The sequence below is a fragment of the Micromys minutus genome (assembly GCF_963924665.1).
Source record: "Micromys minutus genome assembly, chromosome: 14".
NCBI classification, from domain to species: Eukaryota; Metazoa; Chordata; class Mammalia; order Rodentia; family Muridae; genus Micromys; species Micromys minutus.
In genome coordinates this window covers 6,624,538-6,647,965 of record NC_137983.1, presented here as the reverse complement: position 1 = coordinate 6,647,965, position 23,428 = coordinate 6,624,538, and the positions used below count along the sequence as shown (strand labels likewise).

Sequence of the window (23,428 nt, the reverse complement as noted above, 5' to 3'; positions counted from 1 at the left end):
ACCAGCACCATTTGTTGAATAGGCTGTCCTTTTTCCATTGAATGTTTACTGCTCCTTTGTCAAAAATCAGGTGACCATATACATGAGGGCTCATTTCTGGATCTTCTATTCTATTCCGTTGATCCACATGCCTATTTCTGTACCAGTACCATGCAGTGTTCAGCACAATTGCCTTGTAATATAGCTTGAGGTCAGAGATAGTGATTCCCGCAGATGATTTTTTGTTGTTGAGGATGGATTTAGCTATTCTAGGTCTTTTGTTATTCCATATGAAACTGCACATTGATCTTTCCAATTCTATGAAGAACTGGGTTGGAATTTTGATGGGGATTGCTTTGAATCTGTAGATTGCTTTTGGTAGGATGGCCATTTTTAAGATGATGATTTTTCCAATCCATGAGCATGGGAGATTTTTCCATTTTCTGAGATCCTCCTGAATTTCTTTCTTTAGAGATTTGAAGTTCTTGTCATACAGGTCCTTCACTTGCTTAGTTAGAGTCACACCAAGGTATTTCATAGTTTTTGTGACGATTGTGAAGGGTACCTTTTCCCTAATTTCTTTCTCCACATGTTTGTCCTTTGAGTATAAGAAGGCTACTGATTTGATTGAGTTAATTTTGTATCCAGCCACTTTGCTGAACTTGTTTATCAGCTGTAGGAGTTCTCTGGTGGAATTTGTGGGGTCACTCAAGTACACTATTATGTCATCGGCAAAGAGTGATGTTTTTATCTCTTCCTTTCCGATTTGTATCCCCTTGATCTCCTTTTGCTGTCTAATTGCTCCAGCCTGGACTTCCAGTACTATGTTGAATAGGTAGGGGGAGAGTGGGCACCCTTGTCTAGTCCATGATTTTAGTGGGATTGCTTCAAGTTTCTCGCCATTAAGTTTGATATTGGCTGTTGGTTTGCTGTATATTGCTTTTATTATTTTTAAGTATGGACCTTGGATTCCTGTTCTTTCCAGGACTTTTAACATGAAAGGGTGTTGGATTTTGTCAAATGCTTTCTCAGCATCTAGTGAGATGACCATGTGATTTTGATCTTTTAGTTTGTTTATATGGTGGATTACGTTGATGGATTTCCTTATGTTAAACCATCCCTGCATCCCAGGGATGAAGCCTACTTGGTCATGATGAATGATCGTTTTGATGTGTTCTTGGATTCGGTTTGCAAGGATTTTGTTGAGTATTTTTGCATCAATGTTCATAAGTGAGATTGGTCTGACGTTCTCTTTTCTTGCAGGGTCTTTGTGTGGTTTAGGTACGAGGGTTATTGTAGCCTCAAAAAATGAGTTGGGTCATATTCCATCTGATTCTATCTTTTGGAATAGTTTGGAGAGTATTGGTGTTATATCCCCAATAAATGTCTGATAAAATTCTGCACTGAACCCGTCTGGACCTGGGCTTTTTTTTGGTTGGGAGGCTTTTGATGACTTCTTCTATTTCTTTAGGTTTCATAGGGTTATTTAGATGGTTTACTTGGTCCGGGTTTAACTTTGGGAACTTGTATCTGTATAAAAGTTCGTCCATTTCCTCCAGATTTTCCAATTTTGTTCAGTATAAGTTTTTGTAGTAGGATCTGATGATTTCTTAAATTTCCTCAGTTTCAGTTGTTATGTCGCCACTTTCCTTTCTGATTTTGTTAATTTGGATACTCTCTATTTGCCCTCTAGTTAGTCTGGCTAGGGGTTTATCAATCTTGTTGATTTTCTCAAAGAACCAAATCTTTGTTTTGTTGATTTTTTCAATGGTTCTTTTTGTTTCTATTCGGTCTATTTCTGCCTTAATTTTGATTATTTCTTTCCCGCTACTCTTTTTGGGTATACTTGCTTCCTTTTGTTCTAGGGCTTTTAGTTGTGCTGTCAGGTTGCTGATGTAAGCTTTTTCCAGTTTCTTTTTGGAAGCACGTAGGGCTATGAGTTTTCCTCTCAAGACTGCTTTCATTGCATCCCATAGGTTTGGGTATGTTGTGTTTTCGTTTTCGTTGAATTGTAGAAAATCCTTAATTTCTTTCTTTATTTCTTCTTTGACCCTGCTATCCTTTAACAGAGCATTGTTTAGTTTCCATGTGTATGTGGGCTTATTGTAGGCTTTGTTGTTGTTAAAGACCAGCAGTAGACCATGGTGATCTGAGAGGATGCATGGTAGTATTTCAATCTTCTTATATCGATGGAGGCTCGTTCTGTGTCCAATTATGTGGTCAATTTTCGAGAAGGTGCCATGGGGTGGTGAGAAGAAGGTGTATTCTTTTACTTTAGGATAATATGTTCTGTATATATGTATTAATTCTATTTGGTTCAAAGTCTCTGCTAGTTTTGCAGTGTCCTTGTTCAGTTTCTGTTTCCATGATCTGTCCATTGGTGAGAGTGGGGTATTATAGTCTCCCACTATTATTGTGTGGGATGAAATGTATTTTTTGAGCTTTAGTAAGGTTTCTTTTATGAATGTGGGTGCTTTTTTATTTGGAGCATATATGTTAAGGATTGACAGTTCCTCCTGACAGATTTCTCCGGTCATGAGTAAAAAGTATCCTTCCTTATCTTTTTTGATAACTTTTGGTTGGAAATTTACTTTATTCGATATTAGAATAGCCACTCTAGCTTGCTTCTTAGAGCTGTTTGCTTGGAAGTTTTTGTCCCACCCTTTAAGTCTGAGATAGTGTCTGTCTTTGTCTCTGAGATGAGTTTCCTGTATGCAGCAAAAGGCTGGATTTTGTTTATGTATCCAGTCTGATAGTCTATGTCTCTTTATTGGGGAGTTGAGACCATTTTTGTTAATAGATATCAAGGAATAGTTGTTTCTGTTTCCTGCCATTATTGCTTTTTTGAGTAGAGTTGTGTCTGTGTTTTTTTCTTCTTTTTGTTTTCTTATTTAGCAGTTTTCTTATTTTTACTAGGCTGTATTTTCCCTCATTGTATTGGGTTTTCCACCTATAATTCGTTGTAGTGCTGGGTTTGTGGTCAGATATTGTGTGAATTTTGATTTGTCTTGAAATATCTTTGTCTCTCCATCGATGGTGATTGATAATTTTGCTGGGTATAGCAGCTTGGGCTGGCACTTGTGCTCTCTTAAGGAGTGCATGATGTCTGTCCAGGCTCTTCTAGCTTTCTTAGTCTCTGTTGAGAAATCGGGTGTGAGTCTGATTGGTCTGCCTTTATATGTTACCTGACCTTTTTCCCTTACTGGTTTTAGTATTATTCTTTCTTTGCTTTGGGCACTTGATGTTTTTACTATTATGTGTCAGGAAGTATTTATTTTCTGGTCCAACCTATTTGGAGTTCTGAAGGCTTCTTTTATGCTTGTGGTCATCTCATTCTTGAGGGTAGGGACGTTTTCTTCTATGATTTTGTTGAAGATATTTACTGTGCCTCTTAGTTGATACTCTTCTCCCTCTTCTATTCCTATTATCCTTAGGTTCGGTCTTCTCATTGTGTCTTGGATTTCCTGGACATTTTGGGTTAGGTGCTTTTTGTTTTTTGCATCTTCTCTGGCTGTTTTGTCTATGTTTGCAATGTTGTCTTCTGCCCCCGAGATTCTCTCTTTGATCTCTTGTAATCTATTGGAAATGTTTGCTTCTGTGACTCCTGATTTCTTTTATTGGTGTTCTGACTCTAGGGTTATCTCTTTTAGCGTTTTCTTTATTGTGTCAATTTCTGTTTTAATTTCCCTCTTCCATTCCTTTATTTCTTTGGTTCTGTTTTTCTCTAGTTCTTTATGTTCTTTGAGTGTTTTTTCTGTTTCTTCTTTAAAAGCTTCTGAATCTTTTTGCTTTTTGTCCCTTTCTTGTTTAAGTATCTTTATCAGCATCTTGAGGTATGATTTTAGGTCTGTGTCTTCCTTTTCTGGAGTGTTTTGAATTCCGATGTTTGCTGTTATGGGAGAGCTGGGTTCTGGTGTTGCTAGATTGTCTTGGTTTCCCTGGGATATACTCTTTCGCTTTCCTCTTGCCATTTTGTTGTCAGTGATATGTTCTTGCCTTTCCCTTGTATCTGGTCTGTGTCCCTGGTTCTCCACTGGTCCAGGTGTCAGATGGGCCGAGCCCTGTTTTATGCCTCAGAGTCGTCGGGTGTGAACAGAAGTTCCAACATTCTTTTTCTGGTAGCTGGATCAGGCACGGCAGGGCAGGGCAAGGCAGGGGGTGCACTTTCCGTGTGCACTCTGCAGAGATCTCTCTGCTCCCCTGCAGCCTAGGTCTCCCACTCACCAGTTGTTCAGCCTTTACGAGCTGCCGTTCCGGGTAGCAGATGGGCCAGGCTCCGCTCAGCGTCCTGAAGTCGCCTCCGGGTGGAAACAGAAGTTCTAATTTTCTGTTCCCAGTCGCTGGATCGGGCAAGGCAGGGCAGGGCAAGGCAAGGCAGGGGGTGCACTTTCGGTGTGCACTCCGCAGAGATCTCTCTGCTCCCTGGCAGCCCAGGTCTCCCACTCATCAGTTGCTCAGCCTCTACGAGCTGCCGTCATTGAATAATTTTTTAAATTACATTTTAAATGTTACCTTTTTTTCTGGTTTTTCCCTTTGGAAACTCCCATCCTATCTCCCCTGCTTTTATGAGGGTGCTCCCCCCAACCCACTTACTCCTGTATCCCCACCCTGACATTCCCCTACCCTGGGGCATCCTGTGTTCACAGAATTAAGGGCCTCTCCTCCCACTGATGCTCGACAAGGCTATTATCCTCTGTCACATCTACAGCTAGAACCATGGTTTCCTCCTTGTGCTCTTTTATGGGAACTTGATGGGCATCTTTACATGATTCTGTGTTGGAAACCATTATTTAGAAGAGACACAAGCTTCAACTACTCACTCCTTAAAGATATTTGTAATTAAACCCTGATTATATTTGATTATTTTCTCTTTGAGATATTGATTTTAAAAAGAAAAACAGGAAAAGTTACTGTTATAGTAATAATGTCATAGCTGTGAACTCTAGCTGACAACCAACGTGGTTAATCTACAGTGTGTGTGTGTGTGTGTGTGTGTGTGTTTGTGTGTGTGTGTGTTTGTATGTGTATGTGTGTATTTGTGTGTGTGTGTATGTGTGTGTGTGTGTATGTGTGTGTGTGTATGTGTATGTGTGTGTATGTATGTGTCTTTGTGTGTATGATTGTTTTTCTAACTGTGTAGCCCAGGCTGACATCAAGGTTGCAGTCCTCTTGTCTTAGCCTCCTTAGTGTTGGTATGAAAAGTGTGTGCCGTGAAAAGACACTTCATTGAAGGAAAATAAAGTATTCACACACACACACATATGCACACACACACACACACACACACACACACTACTTTTTCATATAAATCTCATGACAGCATGCTTCAGGCTGTGGTTAGGTTTAACTGCTTTCTTCCTCTCTCTTTTCCATACCCATTCCTGTCCTCTGTGCTCCCTAAGCTGGGCTCAGTTCCACAAATGTCCTTATGATCTGCCCTGTCTAGGACAGCCCTTCAGCTTGTGTCTTCAGTCTCTTCCCATCTTCTGTCTCTCATTTCACCCCTTCTGTTCCTGCCTCATCATTCTCTTTTATTACTGAGTTGTTCCCATAATTCAGTATTCCATCATTCTTTTTATGGTTTTATGATATCATGGCATCTACCTTTGAAAGAATTACCTCTTCATCTACTTTTATTGTTTGCCCTTAGAACACTGTAGTAACTGTCTCTGTTTTGTAATTACCCTATTTTTTCAGTCCACTTCCTCCCATAAGGCTTTCCTTCTGCCAGTTCACCAAGACCATGCTTGGCAGCATGCCCAGTAGGGTAGAGGCATCACTCTGTGATTCTGACTTAGCTGCAGCATTTGGCACTGTGGACCATGCCATTCTTTGCAAGCACTGGTTTCATGGTTTTCATGTGTGGTGGCTTGGATAGGGTTGGGCCCATGTTTGAATGCTTGGCTATAGGAAGTGGCAGTATTAGGAGGTGTGGATTTACTGGAGGAGGTGTGGCTAAGCTGGAGGAAGCATGTCACTTGTAGATGAGCTTTGAGACCTCCTATGATCAGGATCTACCCAGTTTGGAAGAGAGCCTCCCTCCTCTTAGCCACTGACAGAAGACAATCTCCTTCTAGCTGCCTTTGGATCCAGGTATAGAAAGCCCCAATTAAATGTCTGCCTTTGTAAGAGATGCCTTGGTCATGGTGTCTCTTCACAGCAATAAAATCCAAACTAAGATCCCATGATATTCTGTCTTGACTTCTCTTTCCTGGTTGTTACTCATTGTTGTTAATTTTGGTTGCTTCTTTTGACCTTTAGATCCTAAGCCACCAATAAGCTTTTCTATTTACTCTCCCTACTAGGCAATTTTAGGACATTCTATCTGCCAAAAGTCCCAAATGTCTCCGGCCTAACTTTTCCCAGAATCCCCTCCTGTGTAGTGTGCACAGTGATATCTAAGATTATTCCAAGCTTACCTCCATTTTTCTCTGCAACGTTTTGTATACAGAACTGCTATTTTCCGGGCTTTCCTCTACCTGAACACCTGGTACTTATAACACATTTTCTGTTTTACCTGCAAAATGGCTCCTTGCCAATATTTTCAATCATTGTTACTGTCATTGTTATGGCAAGGCAAGATGCCCGAATCACTGCTGTGCTTTCTCAACTGCTTTATTCATTTAAGTAATTTTGTTTTAGTGAAGTCAAAGGATGTTTCTTTAAAAATATTTTATTTTATAGAATTGCATTTATTTATTTATTTATTTATTTATTTATTTAGTGTGTGTGTGTGTGTGTGTGTGTGTTTCTGTGTCTGTGTGTCTGTGTGTATCATGGTTCACATGGATATCAGAGAATGCATTTTGGGAGTTATTTCTCTTTCCCCACCTTGACTCAGGTCATCAGGCTTGGTTGCCTTTACTCACAAAGCCAGCTCACTGACCAAGAACGAATTGCTTTATGTACACCAGATATACTCTTAAAAATTTTAAGGATAAAATAATGTTTTATTCCAAGAAAAACCACAGTCATAAATACTCTGTTGTGTTATAGGTAGTTAAATGAACCTGAAAATTTCCCAAAGAAACTAAGCATCCAACGGCACAGAAATAAACAGCTCCTTTCTTTCTTTCTTTCTTTCTTTCTTTCTTTCTTTCTTTCTTTCTTTTTTTTTTTTTCTGGGGAGGATTTACTTTGGCTTAAAATACTTTACATACAAATTACTTTTTATTATGATTTATTTGTTGTGCTAGTGGCTTCTTGCATAAAGTCAAGAATACAATCTACTTATTATAATAAATATTGATGTATTTCAACTTCCAAGGCAAACTACCACTTATGCCATTGTATATGCTTCCTGCTTTATTCCGTTTTTAATAAAAGCATCGTTTGAATATGCTTGACTTTTCTTCACTGTCTGACCATCATTTCAAACAATCATAACCAGATTTGTTATTTAAAAATAGCTCTGATTCATAATGTTATTTTAGATTGTAGGTAAGGAAACTCAGGGGTTAGCAAGGACAAGAAAGATAGGGCCATCATCATCATCATCATCATCTCTCTCTCTCTCTCTCTCTCTCTCTCACTCACTCTCTCTCTAACTCTCACTCTCTCTCTCTCTCTCTCTCTCTCTCTCTCTCTCTCTGTGTGTGTGTGTGTGTGTGTGTGTGTGAATATTTTATTTTCCTTCAATCAAGTGTCTTTTGATTGAGGTCAAATCAATGACCCTTAATCCATAAGTAAGAGTAAGACTTTAGACACGTTTGTAAAACTAACATTCGATGGAGGGGGGCTAGTTCTACTGAGCTAGACATCACAGTGGCAGTTGTTACCTGGAGGTGCTGGAATGGAGAGTAAGCAGGACCCGTGTCTGTAAGGTTTCAGGAAGCCTTCCATTACTGTTCTCTGGCTGCACACGGGCATCAGATCTGTCCGTTCTGAGGTCTGCTGCTCATACAGTTTCTCTGTTGCTTGGCTCACATTCTTCCTCGACCCCTTTGTCTTCCCCTGATGTCCTCATGTTTATGACACATAATGCCTCTGTCTATAGGAGCAAAGTAAAGAGGAAGTTTTTATCAGTTGACTGCCTCACTGAAATGTCATTTCATGCATTTTCATGCAGATTTAAATAAATATTATACATGATCATAATATATAATATATAAATTACATTACATTTAATTTTTTTTAACTTATTCTCTTTACATCCTGCTTACTGTATTCCCTCCGGGCACCCCTCCCACAATTCTTCTCCCATCCCTTCTCCCGGTCAACTCTGAACAGATGGGGACCCCTTGGGTATCATTCCGACCCTGGCACTTTAAGTCTCTGCTGAGTCTAGGCACTCTCTCTCCCACCGAGGCCAAACAGAGCAACCCAGCTAGAAGAACTTATCCCACACACAGGCACCAGCTTTTGTATGTCCCCTGCTCCAGTTGTTTAGGACTCACATGAAAACTAAGACGCACAACTGCTACATACGTGTGGGGAGGCCTAGGTCTAGCCTGTGTTACATTCCATGTCTACGACATAGGGCAGGAAAAATAGGGAACTATGAGAGGGTGGGAAGAAGTCTAAAGTGGGGAACAACAGGGAACACAAGAGAAGACAGTGGAACGTGCATATCCTGGAAAGAAGAGCAAGGCTCTGATGGAGGAGCAAGAAAAGGGGATGAGTAAAGGAAAAGAAACATATGTATTATGGTGGACCTAAGCTTCCCCGCACATATGTAGCAGATGTGAAGCTTGGCCTTCATGTGAGTCCCAAACAGCTGGAGCAGGGGCTATCCCAAAAGCTGTTGCCTGTACATGGGATGTGTTCTTTTAGCTCGGCTGCCTTGTCTGGCCTCAGTGGGAGAGGAAGCACCTAGCCTCACAGAGATTTAATATGCCAGGGTGTGTGTGTGTGTGTGGGGGGGTTCTCAGGGGAATATCCACTCACAGGAGAAAGTGGGGGGGATAGCAGAAGGATTGTGGGAGGGGGTGACCAGGAGGAGGATCAGTGAGCAGGATTTAAAGTGAATAAGTAAAAAAAATAATTGTAATGTAATTTATATGTATTAAGTTTTAAAAGTATATGGATGTTTTGCCTGCATGAATGTCACTGTACTATCTTTGTTCCTGGTGTCTGCAGAGGCCAGAAGAAGACATTGAATCCCCTATACAGTTACAGATGTTTGCAATGACCATGTGAGTGCCAGAAATCAAACCTTGGGCCTCTGGAAGTGCAACCAGTGTTTTAACCACGGAGTCACTTTTCCATCCCTAATTTGTATATATTAAAATGTCCCAATGAGACCTCAGTGAGGTGCTGGGGGGGATGAAGGAGCTGAAGAGGATTTCGGCCTCATGGGAAGAACAACATTGTCAACCAACCAAGTCCTCTACAGCTCCCATGAACCAGAACACCAACCATCTAGCAAGCACTGAGAGGCCAATGGCTACAGTTGCATATGTAGTGGAGAACAGCAGTGTCTGGCATCAATGTGAAAAGAGGCCTTTGGAAGGAGGACACATTTTCCCAGTGTAGGTGAAGCCAAGGCACTGAGGTGGAGAGGATGATTGGGAGCTAGTGCACCTTTGTAAAGACAAGTAGAGGGGACCGAGGGGAGGGGAGCAGGGTGGGCAAGGGGGATAACATTTTAAATGCAAACACAGAGAGTATCTAATAAAAAATACAAAAAGTCCCAATGAAGCCAGTTTCTTTGTATACTAACTAAAATTTATGATGAAAATAATTTCCTAGAGTTGGTTTGATCAAGTGAAATTTAAATGTGGTTCACAACTTACTAGCAGTACATCCATTAAGTAAGGAAGGCCTGTGTTGTTGTTTATTAGCATCAATTTGACAAAACCTAGAATTATCTGATAAATGAATTTCCCCTGAGCAATTGTCTAGATAAGATTGGTCTGTGGACATGGCTTTGGGGCAATGTCTTGATTATTAACTGATGTAGGATGATCCAGCCCACTATAGGTGGCATCATTCCCTGGGTCAGACATCCTAAACAGTGTAAGAAAGTCAGCTGAGCTTTCGTCTGCCTGGAAAGCAGCATGTTCTGTGGTTCCTGCTACACTGCTTTAGCTATGAAGTGAATTCTTTGATCAGTGGTAATGATATGTGGAATAGTTGAGAGGCCAGACTTCAATTTTGTTCCTTGGTTTCCCTCAATGTCAGACTGTGACTTAGCTTTGTAAGCCAAATAAACTTAGCTCCCCTAAGTGTCTTGATCAGAGTGTTTTATCACAGCCAAAGGAATAAAACTAGAGCCAGAAGGTACTCTAAAGAACTCTTATCAAGTACTGTGTAGAGTTTATGCTCATACAAGTGAGATTTTGAAGTTGACTGACAGTGATAAATATTTAATACATTAAAGAGTATATGTAATATTTATGGTGACTGTTGAAGTCTTTATATAAATAATTTACTATCTTGGTTTCACTAAAATTTTGCTGCTTGCTTCTTGGTTAACAGTGCCATTTAAAACATGTGACTTGTTTTATGCCTCTTTGTCTACATACAGGCTATACGTTGCTACATTTTTAAAGGAAGTAGAATATTTTAGATGCAAATTCTTCCAATGCTAATTAGAAGGCCTGGGTTGTTTGAATCTGTGTGTTTTAAAGAGAAAAATGATAATTCATATTGTAAGTGGTTAGTATAGGTTTTTTTCTCTAGCCTTACAGAGCAGGAGAAATCTCTCAGGGCTACAGTAAGATATTCATATGACATAGTGAGACTTTTGTGTTAAATGTGTGGTTTGACAGCTTGTGTTTAAAAGAATCAAGGAGAAACTACAGAGTTCCTGGAACCTAAGTGTTACCTGTACCATGTCCCTATAGAAACACAAGCATGGAGATTTCCTTGTCTCTAGCCAAGGTTGGAGGTTAGAGAGGTGTTTTATATTTTACAGAAAAAGAAACCAGGATGTTCTGTGATGTTTTGAAAAACACACATAAAGACACCAGATCCTTTTTTTTTTATGCTTTTCTGTTCCACAGATGAACTATTTTCTCTTTAATCATTGAAGATGTTTAATTCTATCTTTGTCCTTCTGTGGATAATTCTCCTTCTGCATTTAGAAAAAATGCCTCTTTCAGTGCATCCTTTACAGAAAGGCCATTACGTCATTAGAGACAGGGGTCCTTAAAGTTAGTTTGCAAGAGACCACAGCTGAGATAATAGAGGCAGGCAGGATACATATTCCTTATGTATACCTGTATGTCTTTCTGATGCCCTCTCCACTTTGCATGTGATAATTTAAAATTTTAACTATATTTTAAAAATTTCATGTAAGTATATTGTTTGATCATACCTACCCCCCACTGTCTCCTTCAACTCTTCTGAGACTCCCCTACCAGATCTCTATCCCAGTTTTGTGGCTCCTTCTCTTCCTCTTCTAGTTCCTTCTCTTTATTTTTGTTTACTAACACACTGAGTTTACATGTTACCTATATGTGCATCAATGTAGGTCTTGCCGTCACTGGCACACAGACAACTTAACCATGATCCAGTCTTGGAGAAAACGGACTTTTCCTTTACTAGCTGCCATCAACTGCCAAGAGGTCTTCAGCTAAAGGTGGGGTATGGTGATTGCTTCCCCCAGCAGTGCTGGAATGGTTATGCAGCTCTTTTGCAAGTAACGCTTGGTGCTTTTGGTTCATGAGTGCAGGCTCCTCTCATGCACAGGAGACATGGTTTCAAGGCACTCGTGTTCAATGTCTGGTTCAATTTCATGCCTCCTCGCTATCGAGGCTCCCTACATCTTCAGGAGAGAGGGTAGAATCCAGATGCTGTGATTCCCATATAGGACATTGAAGAGGAATGTTCCTAAATAATGCTGAACTCCAACCTCCCTTTCGTGACTCCCATAGAAAGAGGCAGACATTACCTCGTGGATCAAGTAGTTAAACATTAAAAAGTCAGGAAGTGGGCTGCAGGTAGAAATTTGCATTTTATTGTAAATTTGTGTAGAGAGGTCCACTTTTGGTTATTTTTCTCTTGTTTCTTTTATAGAGTTCCCGAAGGGGTTAGTCTGCTGCAGTGGCAAGAGAAGTTCTCCAGCTTTTGAGTTGTGATTAAAAGAGGCCATGGCGCTGGCGACAGAAACTAGAAGAGTACCTGTGTGCTCTTTTTTGCCTGGGGCAGGTTATGAGTTAGAGGCAAAAGAGCAGGTAATGTCCCCCCCACCCCCATCTTCCAATAGGCATAGAGAGATGACTCCTGGGCGGGTGGTAGGAACTATTTATTTGTCTTCATAGCATCTTTGCTATACTTACCTTTCAGGCAGTTAGCGGATGTCCATAGGATTATGGATGACAGTATCATAGGGCTGTGGAGTTAGAGTTTTGCTATCAGCTCCTAGAAAATGTCATTGTCCACTGAGGAAAGGTATATGTTGTTGTGCACAGCAAAAATGTAAAATTTGTTGGGGATTTTGGATGAGTTATTACCCCAGGAGATATGTGTGTGACCTAACGTGTTAGATAAGACAAAAGGAAAGCAACAGTGAAAATCAAAGTGATTTGTGAAAAATATTGTTATCAGTATTAAAAGATGTTCTTGTGTTCCTGGTCCCCCAAACCAGTATGAACTCTTTGCTTTTTAAAATGTAAATTGAAGTTTTATTGGGCTATACTATAACATTGGCTACCAGAGTTCCAGTGCCACTCAAATGCCAAGCGGGCTCAGTTCCTCAGAGCTGCTCACACCACAGGAAGTAAAGCTTCTGGTGCTTCTCCCCAGCTTCATTATTGCAGGTGGGTGGGGTCTGAGAACTCTCTCTCTGAGGAATGGAATAACCCAAATTTACATAAATTAACCATTTAAAAGGATGACCTTTTATAACAAAGCAACTTAAATGTGTCCCACACCTGTCTTAGAGCTGAATGGATGTCTTTCCAATTGGACTTAAATAAAATCAAGTGATAGGTTTTAAATCAGATAGTGAGAAACTTATAACATTAAAGGGAGATTAACAAAAGCCATTGGAAAATGTACTCTGAGAGAAAGTAAAAGCACCAAGTCATAGCTATCACAAGGGCCAGATCTAGAAGCACATCAGGAATAAATTCAGAGGGCTGATGCATTCAGGACAATCCATCAAGAGCAATGGAGGAGAGGCAAAGTGAATATGAGTTAAGAGAGACCCCCCCACCCCCAGGCAAACACTGCGAATTCTGATTTTCATTTGGAATACCTTAAGAAATCAGACATTCAGCAGGGTCAAATTCTCACCCTTTTTCACTTTTATTCTAGAACTAGCTTTTTTAATGATCATATAATTATGCGACAGGACTCCAAAAAAGCCTTTTTAAAATTATATATATATATATATATATATATATATATATATATATATATATATATATATATATATATATATAATTATTTACATTCCAAGTGCTGTCCTCTTCTGGTCCCCGCTCCAAGAGTTCACTGCATTCCCTCCCCCCTTTGTGTCTGAGAGGGTGCTTCCACCTCTGACAACTTTCTCCCCTGGGGCATCAGGTCTCTACAGTTAGGCACATCCTCTCACACTGAGACCAGATAAGGCAATCAGCTACATATGTGTGTGTGGGGACTGGGGGCACCAACCAGCCTATGAATGCTCTTTGGTTGGTGGCTTAGATTCTGGGAGCTCCCAGGGGTCCAGGTTAGTTGATACTGTTTGTCTTCCTATGGGCTGCCTTCCCCTTCAGCTCCTTTAATCCTTCCCCGAACTCTTTCATAGGGGTCCCTGATCTCAGTCCAATGCTTGGCTGTAAGTATCTGTATCTGTTTCAGTCAGCTGCTGGTAGAGCCTCTCAGAGGACAACCATGCTGTCTACAAGTACAACGTGGCATCAGTAATAGTGTCAGATTTTGGTGCCTGCCCATGGGATAGATCCCAAGTTGGGCTGGTCACTGGATGATCTTTTCTTCAGTCTCTGCTTCATTTTTGTCTCTGCATTTCTTTTGGACAGGAACAGTTCTGGGTCAAAAAATTTGAAGGTTGGTTGGTTATCCCATCCTTCCACCGGGTGCCCTGTCTATCTACTGGAGGTGGTCTCTTCAGGTTTCATCTTCCCATTGGCATTTCAGCTAAGATCATCCCTATTGAGTCCTGGGAGTTCTCACATCCCAGGTCTCTGTGACTTTCTCAAGGTCATTCCCTCCACCCCGGCCTTTACCACCACCTCTGCATATTTCCATTCATTATCCTGGCCCTTCTGGGCTTCTCTCCTCTCTTTGTTCACATCTGGTCCTAACCCATTTTTTTCTATCTACTTCCCCTCTCCCACCCAGGTCCCTTCCCTTAACCTTCCATGATTAAAAACAATTTTATTTTCCCTTCTAAGTGGTATTGAAGCATCCTCTTATGGGCCTTCCTTCTTACAATCTGTGTATTCTGTACTTTTTGGCTATTATCCACTTTAACCAGTGAGTACATACCATGAATGTCCATTATGGTCTGGGTTACCTCACTTAAAATGATATTTTTTAGTTCCATCCATTTAGCTGCAAAACCATGATGTTCTTACTTTCAAAAGAGCCCTTTGAAAGGTGAATGTGGCGTCTTTGGTTTGGGTGTATAATGGTTTGAATGAGAAATGCTTTCCAAGGCTCAGTCAGGTTATTTGAAAGCTTGGTCCTCAGTTGTTGGTGCTGATTGGAACAATATTTTGCCTCATTCCTAAGGGAATATCATCTCTAGGGGAGGGGCTTGAGAATTAACAGCATCGCCCCAATTCAGGGTGACTCTCTGTTTCATGTTTATGTTTGTGTTTAAAGATTGATCACTGGGTATTTTGCTCCTGCTGAAATGCTTGCCTGTTGCTTCCACAATGCCCTACCATAGTAGACACTTAACTCTCTGAAACTTAAACTAAAAGAAGCTCTTTCAATAGTGGTTCTCAAGCTTCCTGATACTGCAACACTTTAATATAGTTAATTATGTTGTGCTGATCTCACCCATAAAATTAGTTTTGTTGCTAATGCATAATTATAATTTTGCTACTGTTATAAATCTTAATGTTAATATCTGCATTTTCTGATAATCTTTTTGGGGTCAAGACCCAAAGATTGTGAAATACTTCTAGTCTTTATGTCGCCTTGGTCATTGTCACAGCCACAGAAAAGTAACTAATACAGGATGGTAGGGAGGCTTTGGGACTAATCATCTATGTGGTTGCCACCACATAGTCATAAATTCTGTCCTGTGTAAAGCAAGGAGACTTACTGAACACTCAGCCTGTCTTATGTGTATACAGCAGTTGCCAATCTCATAGAGCACCATTTCTTTCTCATGATCCTTGTCTACTTCAATGTAAACTTGTTCTTCAGGAGATATAGGCCTCTAGTGTTGGAACACCAGAGCCAGTGACTAACACAACTGAGTCTAGCATGATCACCAATATTTGAATGGATTTTTTTTGCCATCAGGAATTCTGTCCATCTTTTGATAATCATGTTTTTGCCAGGCCAAAAGGAGAGTAAGACATTTCCCAAGTGGCCTTGTTGCCTGTTAGGAGTTTGGTTAGAAAGCCAAAGAGAGTGTTCTACGGCTGTTGTTTGATTGCTGAGGGAATATCAGGAGCTTGCTGTTCTCTCAGTAACATAGCAACAACTCCAGGCTGGGTTGTTTCTCAGCAGGCTCAGTAGAACAACATGTTTACCATTGTTCTCTAAAGCACAACTGGCTGAGACAGAGTCTGACCAGGGCTGGTCCTGACCAATTATGCTGGAAGAGATGCTAATAACACGGAAGGCAGGAAAACCAATGATGCTCTATGTATCTTTGTTTTGCTATGGTGCAAGTGTGTCTAAGGATTGCTCTGATTATTTATATCCACATACACACAAATGTCTCTGAGGTTATTTAAGTACTGCTTTTTAAATGTCTTTGTATCATTTTCATTTAGAATTTATTTGAACATATTTTGATCATTCTCCTTCCTCTCCTCCATCTTTTTTCAAATTTGCCCTTCCTCCCATCCACCTAATTTTATGTTGCTCTTTCTTCAAAAAAAAAAAAAAAAAAAAAAAAAAGAAAGAAAAAAAAAGAAAAAGAAAAAAAGAAAAAAGAAAGCCCCAAAAAGAACCAAAAAGAAAAAATAACTCAGGGAATAAAAATAAAAACAAATGAACTAAATAAAAAAATCAATAAGACAAAAAGACTGAAATGAAACAAAACAAAATACCCACACATAGAAAAATGTGAAGGCTGTTTTGTGTTGACCAATTACTTTTGATCATGGGGCCTGCCTTGGGGTGTGGTTGTTATGAACAGTGATTCTCCACTGTATAAAAATGGCTATCCCCACTCCAGTAGGTATCAATTGCAAACAGTTTCTTTGTTCAGAGTGGGATTTTGTGCCCACTCCCTCTTCTTGGTGCTAAGATTTTGTGTAGTTTGAACCTGTGGAGGTCTTGTGCCTACTGCCACAGTCCCTGTGAGTTTGGAACTGTGTTAATCCTGTTGGGTCTAGAAGGTGCTGTTTTCTTATTTTGGTGAGGAAACATACTAACAACATGACTCCTAATGACAATGGTACTATAACCATCGATCAGGGCCTTGATCTCTGGTCATTACAGACACTTCTTGCAATAGATGGGAAGTAACACACAGACCAACACTGGACAGCTTGTAGAGAATAAGAGACTTTAAGGCACTACAGTTCTAACTGAGATGTTTTCATCAAACCCTTTCCTCAAGGCTCAGGGATTTACATGGAATAGAAATCAGAAAGTCATCAAAGCCAGAGGAAGACTCCAAGTCCATTGCTTTTTATATCACATTTGAATGGAGTGCCTTTAAGGGAGCTTCAGGAACGATGGAACATGTACTATTGAAGGAGAGTTGGTCATCACCCTCTGTGTACCATTCTATAGGCATTGCTTTAATTTGCTTCTTTCCACAAAGACTGTTTTTTGAGAAAAGAGTTGCCTCTTACAACAAAGTTAACATTTGAGTATCATCATGGTTTGCACAGTCTCTGAAACATTTCTTTTGTAGTTTGCGTGAACACATGGTCTCTAAGTGATGGGGCTGTATTGAGAGGTTGGGAAACTTGGGAGTGGTTGGCCTTGAAGGTTATAGCTTGAGTTCCACTTAAGGTTTCTCCACTTTATACTCTCCCCTGCCAACCTGATCTCTCTTGCCTTCCTTCCCTATCAAGATGGAATGACTCCCTCTGAATTATGAGCAAAAACAAACCCTTTCCCTTTAGGTTGTTTATGCCAGAAGGAAGGGAAAGATAGGTCACCAATACAGTTTCACTGAGAGCAGGTAGTGTGCAGATTCCTTCCATGGCACCATTCCCATGTTGGACACATGAAACTGAGGCTCAGGGGCAAGTCAAGGTGATGTGTGAACCCCAGTGTGACACCAAAACCTCTTCTAAAAGCTACACTCTCTATTTCTGGAGGCACTGTGGCTTATCATATACCCAGCACCAATACAGAGCTTAGTATTTTAATATGTTTTTTTCTAACAATAAATGAGATTGGACTGATTCACTTCAGCCTGACAAAACTATTTAGTTAGCCTATTTATGAGACACAGAGGATAGCAAATCACTCTTGGTTATTTCAAGTCCTTTAGAATTTGGATTTGGATTCTTACACAAAGGTAAGATTCCAAGAAACGAGCCCTGAGAGGTAGTGTAGAGAGCAGTTTTACACAGGACTCCATTCTCATAGCACCCACAGCAAGGTGGCAAATGAGAGAGGTGAGGGTCATTTTGCTGAAGAATCTGAGGGAAGACGGTAAGTAGGGACAGCAATGGATAAACCTGTTGTTGCCTCAGAGGTTAATAGAAAATATCCATGCTTCTCTGAGCATAAAAGATGAAGCAAAGTTGCTTAGCAAGGTCACTGGCTCTGGGGAGATTGTTGATTTGTGCTCAATCAAATCCCTTCACCTGCAGTGGCCGGTCAAACCCTGCAAACAGAGGCAACCAAATTAGTCACCCGAAATTTAACTGCCCAGATTTCATTTTCTTAGGATTGTTTGGTACCACTGTCACCACCCAGGAATGACACTTTATAATTGAGGGGACTCAGTAATGCCCAGAGGCCTGTCTGTTGCAAGCCCCAGAGGACACCTATTTATCTCCTTTAGATTCAGGCTACGTGCTGACGGAGGGCATTGGTGTCAGCAGAATGAGGCAGCTTCGGAGAACTGGAAGGAGTCCAGTAAATGGAAAGTATCTTTCTCTGGGGAAAAAAAAAAAAAGAAAAAAGAAACACAGAAAGAGCAAACATTATGTTAGGAAAGTGTTCAGTTTCAGTTGCCGTTGTAGACTTTGACCGTAGTTCACCTTTGTTTTCTTTTTTTAGACTTTTTTGTGTGAATTTTGCACCAAGCACCCCAATCCCATTCATTTTCCTCTACCCTTGTACCTGTCCTCTACTCTTGGAACCTCTCCCTCAACAGAGAAGAAGCATCTCTCTGTGGAAGCTGTATTGTGTCATGGCGTATCCCACCGTATGGCTTTTTGTCCACTCTTTGCTGCCCAATGTTCACTGCAACGGCTTTTTGATCTGGTGTGAGGCCTCTGATTTCTGCTCCTCTATCAATACTGGGACTCCTTGCCAATATGCTGTTGTTGCCTTGTGTCACAGAGATCCTATAGTTTTGGATCCGTAGGACTGTCCCTGTTATGTTCTCTAGCAGCTTGTCAATGGTGTAAAGGCTGGGGTGTGCCAATTCAAAGCCCTGGATCTGGGCCTGAGAGGCATCTGAGCTGGTCAGCCCACCGGCTCCTGCTCTCATGCCTTCAGACCTGATTCAACAGCAAGCCCCACTCCTAGAGTCAGCTCTACCCTGCTGCCTAGGTGAGGCATAGGACCTTCTCCCTCGAGTATTGCAGCCAGTGAGGGACATAGCCAGTTCTCCCATTCTCATGACTCCCCAGCCAGTGCTTCCACTTGTCATAGATGTCAACAGACAAGGGAGGTAAGGAGGGTATCTCTCTCTTTGCCATGCCACCATATAGCAGACAAGAGGCAGGGCTGACTTTCCTGTGCTCATACCCACGTCCAGGGCCAGCTCTACTGTGCTGTCCACACAGAGTGGCAAGAAACCAGGTTTAGGTAGGGCACCTCTCTCTCCTCCACCTCGGCCCCCCAAGGTTAATGCACTGCAGGCAAAGTTGCAATGATGTCATGTTGCTACAGATGCTGTTTCCAGCTTCTTTTGCCTCTTTACAATGAACTTTATGGACACACACAAATTGTTATGGGAAAAAATGTTTGCTAAGGGAAAGGGCAAAGAGCATCCTCAGGTGTGCCTAGTGTTATCTGTGGCCTGGCTCTAAGAGAGTAAGAAGAAAAAACGGAGGTCCCTGGTGACTTTTTAAGGGTCGTTAACTTAATCATCGCTTCTCCCATGGCTGTCATAATGCATCAGTTTTTTTTCAGAGCATGCTGCCTTGGTTGATTGAAGCTGCTACACTGGGGGCTGTCAATCTTTCTCTGCTCCTGTCTTTTATACGCGTGCTCATGAAACCTCCCTTTCCCACTACCCTTTGTCTCCTTCCTGCCTGAAGTTATAAAAGTAAAGTTATTCCACAATTGTTACCACCTTCTTGACTGAAGTTTTGGCTCTCACCAAGCTTTCCTAAGCGACTGAGACTGTATTTTGATCCCACCTCTGGCCACTTGCTATACAGACTCACCCCACTTGTTGCTTAGAGATGAACTGCAGCTTTATTTCTAGGAATTATTTTCTGCTTATCCACTTTTTGTCTCCTTATTATCTTAAAAAAAAGCCACCTGAAAGTCTTGAGATAAGAACCTCAATTAACAATCTCATGTATTAAAAAGGACCCGATTGTGAAGCTTACTCTTTTCTCTGTGCGCAACATATGATTTTTCCTCTTCTATTTTGCATTTGATTTCATGTCTCCTGAGATGCCTGTCTCCCCAGCTCTGGTTGTAAACTTTGTGCCTTCCAGAACGTTTTCTAATTCTTTTCAAGAGAGTGCAATTTTTTGTCTTTGCTGTTCTTCATTACCTAACCCACTCTTATGGTGATGACTCTTAGTCATTATTCTTACTCCTCATTTATCCAGTCCTGACTATTTCTAATTTTGTCTTATCTTCTAATTAGTTTATACATAACACACAATCCTGGATTATGCACTGTCTTTGCCTCGCTCGTAAGAATATCTCAGGTAATGCTGTCGTATTAAGTTGAACTGAACTTGTGCTAAGAAAACCTAATTGATTTTTTTTTAAACCTCCGCTTGCTCAGTAGTCACTTAGGCAACAGTGATGATCATTAAAGATTAATCAGTACTTGTAAGGTTTTGAAATGGTATTTGAAATACTGATGCCTGTTGGACTGGAAAGAAGTAGGCCCATGGGAATGGGTACTGCTGTGCCTGGATTTCTTACTGGCTTGACTACACAAAATAATGACAGGAATGTTTAATCTACTCAGCTGTCCAGTGCTGAAATCCTATCTGTTGTCATGCAGGGACTTTGGGAGCTATCTAAAACAATTAAATTTAAAACAAGACAGAAAAACAAAAACAAAACAAAAACAATTTCATCTGTAGACCAGATACCATCATGGAGAATAGCCAACTCTCTGTGTGAGTTTTGCCAAGGCAACTGGACATATACAAGTGTGTGCATGTTCCCTTTCTTTTTGCATAGTTGCTATTAGAACTTGTGTGTAATTTTACAGCTCCATGCAGCTTCATGACTTGTCTTATTAGTTTTTTCATAAACACAATACCTTTTAACTTCTGTGATAATAATTTACCCTGTTGCAAAAATTTTGAGCAAAGTTCTTAACTTAAAAATGTATAGTAGTGTTAGAATAACATGTCTCAAGTGACTCAAGAAATGTTCATTTTAAAGGCTTCTGTTAGGGCCACTATGTGGGGAATGTATCTAGATCTTGGGAGAGTTATTCCAGATGGGTGTGGTGGTGTAATCCCAGCACTGGAGAGGGGTAGAAATGAGGATCAGGAGTTTAGAGTGATCTGAAGCCACCTAGTGACTTTGATGCCATTCTTAACTGTATGAGTTCAAGGCAGGCCATGTCTCATAAATTTACAAAAGGAAGGAAAAGGCAAAATTCCTAATTGGCAATGCTTCAATGTATAAGAAGTCTTTGTTTTCTTCTTTTCTAATGAGAAAAGATTTTCTTTATGTATCGGTTATTCTAAATGGCCTATTAATAGGAAATTTTAACTGTAGTATATAACATTATAAAAATTTTGTGAAAGGTGTTTACTTTGTTATTTCTCACTCATAGACACTCCACATAGGTCACCCTTAGACCATTTCTTCATTCTAGTGATAACATGTGGGCCTCTATACAGACAGTTGCATAGAGTTCAATGGGAGTTTGAAAGTTGAGGTTAAATTGTGGCATTCTCATGTGATCCCATCTACATGGTGGCATGTACATGTCATCCTAGCTGTTGAGGAGACAGGCAGAAGCGTTATTGAGTTCCAGCTTTCACTACAATCAAACTTTGCGTTAAGCTTAGTAATGACCAATGAAGAATTCTGCTCATGATGATCATGGAAACCTTTGCATAATGGACCAGGAAAGGTTTACTAGATTCAGGAGTCACTGTGGCTACACATAGCATTTGTGTTCCCTGGAGAGCCTGAAAATGTCATTGCATCCTAACAACTACCATGATATTCTGTTTCTGTTGAGAAGGGTATAAAAAGTCTGATTACTTGCAATAAACCTGTCACAGCTTTAGTCTTGTTGGGATCCCTCCAACCCAACCTGATTTTCATTTCTCACCAACCATATCAGGATACTCTGGCTTGATAAGTAAGTACTGTTTTATAGAAGAGAAAAAAATCAAATCAAAACAAGCAAACAAACAAGCAAACAAAACCCAACTCTGTTATGTCTGCAAAGATGACTCAGTATTGGGCTGCTTGTGGTGGAAATAACCTTGATGTGGATAGTGCTGTCATACAGGCTGGAGTCCCAGACTGAGTCAAAACAAAGGTGATCTGAAGGGCACCATTTGTCTTTCTTTTTTCTTAACTGGAGATATCCTGTAACTTTACCACACACATGCTCTTAATTCCATGCTTTCTCTGCCATCCTAGCCATTGTCTATCTAATCACCATGAAACTTCAAATAAACCATCACTCTTTTAAGCTGAAACTAAGCAGGTGTGTAGCCACAGCCATGAGTATTAACTGATACAGGGAATTGCATGGAGAAGTCAGAATCTTGCTGTGCTGAGCCTGATCATGTGGTACTTATATTTTTAGAACTAGTTTGCAGAAGGAATATGGAAGAGCAGCTATGGGCTAAACAACCCAGAGAATACTATAAACAGAGCTTAATGTGCCATTCTGGTGATAATTTGGAAGATCAGACAGACTGAGAGAAATGTGAGCAGCAGAGACCCAGCTTCCTCAGATAGGGCAAGTACACTCCCAAGAGCTGGTCTAGAGAAAACTTGTATTATATTGTGACAAATAATCTGACTTCATGCTATCAGTGTCCAGAGAACTGGAGTGAGGCTGGATTCAAAAGTAATATACTACTAGTTTGGAAGAGAAAATTATAAGATACAAAAGCATTCAGGTTGTGGAATGGCTATTGCTCACTGCAGTTATTCAGACCCAGAATGAGATAAAACCGTAAGATGATAAATATGAAGGTGTCAAGAAATTAAATGGGAGAAAATTTAAAGTTGTGGTTCGATAAGGTGCAGCAAAAGTAGCTATAATTATTTTAAAAAAAAATACTACTAAAGAGAAACCTTTGCCTTGTACCAGGACAACAGGAAAGGTGGCCTGATCTGAGAACAAGAATATTGTATACTGGAGGTTCCAACTTGTGAAAATGTAAATTCATTTGACAGGAAAAAAATCTGACCTTCCAAATGGTTCCTTGACTGTGATGGTTTGCATATGCTTGATCGAGGGAGTGGCACTATTAGAAGGTGTGGCCTTGTTGGAGGAAGTATGTCACTCTGTGGGTGGGCTTGAAGACAATCCTCCTAACTGCCTGAGGATACTTACTTTGTTCCTGGCTTCCTTTGAATGAAGATGTATAACTCTCAGTTCCTCCTGCACTGTGACTGCCTGAATGCTGCCATGCTCCCACCTTGATGGTACTGGACTGAACTTCTGAACCTATAAGCCAGCCTCAATTAAAAGTTGTCCTTTATAAAACTTGGATTGGTCATGGTGTCTGTTCACAGCAATAAAACCCTAACTAAGACAGAAGTTGGTACCAGGATTGGGGTATTGCTTTGATAGGCCTGATCATTTTTTTGTTTGAAAGAATATAGATTTTGGGACTTTGAATTTGGAAAGACGTGGAAGGCTTTAAATAGGGTCTAGTGGATTATCCAGTAAGAATATGGAAGACTTTGTTACTGAGAATGATTTGAAACGTGCTGACTTGGATCAAGTGATTTCAATGGAGAATTTCAGTATGTGGCCAAGTTTTTGTAGTATTTTGGTGAAGAACATGGCTGCTTTTTGCCCTTGTCCAAAGAGTCTGCCTGAGTTTAA

General features: G+C 40.5%; 1 pseudogene across 1 annotated transcript in view; it reads right to left on the bottom strand.

The window, feature by feature from the left end:
- Positions 1-17,810: 17,810 nt before the first annotated feature.
- Positions 17,811-23,428, bottom strand: part of LOC308429684 (serine/threonine-protein phosphatase 2A catalytic subunit beta isoform-like) — a 112,379-nt pseudogene continuing 106,761 nt past the window's right edge. Inside the window, exons 3-4 of the transcript in view lie at positions 18,048-18,123; positions 17,811-17,848 (exon numbers count right to left, since the gene is read on the bottom strand). The product of the transcript in view is annotated as a serine/threonine-protein phosphatase 2A catalytic subunit beta isoform-like (transcript). The remainder of the gene's footprint in view (positions 17,849-18,047; positions 18,124-23,428) is intronic.